Below are 3,002 nucleotides of genomic sequence, written 5' to 3'. Positions count from 1 at the left end.
ATCCCAGGACCCTGGGATCATGACCTGAGCCGAAGGCAGATGCTTAACCATCTGAGCCACCCAGGTGCCCCATTTTCATGTGTGTTTACGCCTGACCTAACCCTGGCTATAGTACTTGCGCTACCCTAATGTAGCAGCCTCCTGAGGGATAGGCATGATGACTTGGAACCTAGAAGACTTTTCTCGAACTTTGACAGTTTTTCACCAACACCACAATCCCTGATTTGAAAAGCTGTGGAGGATTATTTTAAATTCTTAAGCAGTAGATCAGCCTGAAGAAAAAGTTATCTGTAAAATTTGTAGAAAACATTTGTGGGGCAGCCTATAACAAATGGTGTGAAGATGGGGAGATTCACAGTTATAAGCAACATATTTATGGTTGCTGGGGACCAGAGGAAAGTGGACTGGTGAGAAGAAGCTGGGGAGGGGCCAAGAGGGTCCTTTGGGAGATTGTTTAATGGTAAGAATCTCGTTAACTGGAGTCAGGTTGGATACAGGGCAAGAGAAGAGGACTTGCTAGTTGATGAAAGAAGGAACTTTTTGAGAAAAATGTGTAAACTGGGAAATGGGTCGCTTGGTTAAAAAGAGAGTCAAGTTCAAATAATTTTATCTTTTGTGAACTCGTGCCAATTCTTTTCCTTCAGGTTTCAGCGATAAACTTTAGCAAGATGGTAGAGATGTGAACTGAAGCAATGCTTCGCAGACAAAGATGCGTGCTTTATTCTCACAATACATTTAGCTTTCGGGTTTGTTAGTTTTAACCGTGTCATATTGCTGATGTGTATTTTTAACTTTTGTTGGTTCTATCAATTCTTGTCAATTCTGAAGAACTTCTCCCTTTCCAGAGCCTTTATTGTGCTAAAAAAGCAACTGGCAAGCAACTAGTACATTGCACCCTGTAGGCACCCAATAAACACTTGTTTCCTAACTGCCTGGCTGAATGTGTCTTCAGGAACATAGGCAATAAACCCAACTGCCCTAAAAATAACAGATGGTGGTATCTGGTAGGCATTCCCCTGAGGTCTTGTTAAATACATAGCTAATGTCAGGAGATGCCTGAACGTTGTTACCTGTTCAAAACAAGTGACGCTTCAGTCATTTGCCAACATATATGCATTTGTGTGAAAGAATGAACTAAAAGCACATTGGGTCCTAAGCACCTGATACTTGTATGAGGATAGGGAAAACCAGCTGATCATTGCAAAATTGATCAAGCCTGAGGGATGAGATGTGAGGTATAAAAACCTGGACAGGGAACTGGGGAGTTAATCACTTCATCATTAGGAATATATGGGGAGAAAATGAGAAATTGGGGGGGAGGATGAGAGCAGGTATTATTGAAAAAACAATAGAAAGGACAATAAATTTCACTACAAAAATCTTTAAAATTTTCTGCATAAAAATAAATGTCAAATAAAAAAGGAGGAACCTATTTTCAGACACTCAGCGTTAAATTGTTAATATGTAAAGGACCCCTAGAAATAACAAGAAAATCACTAAATGTAGACATAAAATGACCAGACAATATGAAGAAACACTTCCCTAAGTAGAAAATACTTTTAACTAACAAACCTTTTTTTAAAGTTTAGGAATTTTTTTTTTTATTAAATGCTCTTTATTTGATGCTTTTGCATGCACAGCACTATAAGGAGCTGCCCCAACCTGAGGAGTCAGCCCCTTCACCACCCTTAGTTAAGGCGGCCATGGGGCGGAGGGAGAGGGGGCAATAAGTTAGCCACCTTCTACCTAACCTTCTTTCTGGGACCATTCTCTGTAGGCTCCTGCGAAGTTGCGAGCCCCGGTGTATCCAAGGCCTTGGGCCAGCTGCGTGGCCTGCAAGCCCCGCCTGCCCATGTGACAGAAGAAAATGAGGTTCTCCTGTGCCAGCTTCTGCTTCTCAGCAGAGTACAAAGCCTGGAAAGCAGCAGGCTCCATCTGCAGGGCACTTTCCAGCTCGGACACCCGGATGTTGAGCGCCCCCGGGATGGTCCCCACTGCCGCCTCCTCCCGAGATCTCACATCGATGGGCCGGGCCTGGCTGGAGGCCAGGAGCGAACGCAGTTCAGGGAGCGAGATTGTGGGCACTCCAGCCATGGTGCTGGAATCTAGGAATATTTCTAATTAGAAAAATAAAAATTAAAACACTACCTGTCAGATTAGCAAAGATTTTTTTTAAAATAGTGTAAAATATTAATCATACTTTCTACTGGACAAAAGTGAGAAAGTATCATTATTTTTTAAAATTTATTTGAGAGAGAATGAGGAGGGGTAGGGAGAGGCCAAGGGAGAGCGAGAGTCTCGAGCAGACTCAGCGCTGAGCGCAGAGCCTGAAAGGCTTGATCTCATGAACTTGAGATCATGACCTCTGGGCTGAAACCAAGAGTCATGCTTAACTGACTGTGCCGTACAGACCCCTGACCAGGTATCTTTAGAATTAGAATAACAGTGTTTTAAAAATTCAGTTCTTCATGTGTTTCCCGTGCAGGTCATACAGATTCGTCCATGATGCAGGCCCTGCATCGTTCCAGATTTTTTCATAACCACCTCCTTTCCAAGTTACTGTCCAGTCAGACTAGTATTTGCAGTTCTCCAAATGTACCATGTCTTTTTATGTCTATATTTTGGGGTCCCCAGACTAGAATGTGTTCTACGCTTGTTCACCCAGCCAATCCCTGATCACTCGCTAAGACTCATCCCCAACATCCCTCCTCTGTTAGATCTTCCCAGCCATACTCCTTTTGTCCTCACACCTCAGCAAAGAAACTGTCTCTGTATCTTGACTATATTTATACTGTTCCATGGTTTATACCACATGTTACATGTTCTTAATTTATTTACATGTGTCTCTTCTGTTACTTATAGATTGCTTGAGAACAGCAAGAGGTTTTAATCTTCTCTGCATCCCAAGTTTCTGCCACTGAGCTTGACACAAGAAATTAGGTGTTGGCTGATATGAATTGAATTAAAACTCTTGAGCCTCTGTTGGTTGCTTCAGCACATCA

At 42.6% G+C, this 3,002-nt stretch overlaps 1 pseudogene; it reads right to left on the bottom strand.

Moving 5' to 3' along the window:
* Positions 1 to 1,746: 1,746 nt before the first annotated feature.
* Positions 1,747 to 2,094, bottom strand: LOC114201311 (thiosulfate:glutathione sulfurtransferase pseudogene; annotated as a pseudogene).
* Positions 2,095 to 3,002: the final 908 nt, after the last annotated feature.

This window comes from Eumetopias jubatus, unplaced genomic scaffold (genome assembly GCF_037043125.1).
Source record: "Eumetopias jubatus isolate StellerSeaLion01/CBP00866 unplaced genomic scaffold, mEumJub1_p1.0 scaffold_2, whole genome shotgun sequence".
In the NCBI taxonomy this organism is placed as follows: domain Eukaryota; kingdom Metazoa; phylum Chordata; class Mammalia; order Carnivora; family Otariidae; genus Eumetopias; species Eumetopias jubatus.
The sequence above is the reverse complement of the archived record's forward strand: the minus strand, read 5'-3'. Positions and strand labels throughout refer to the sequence as shown.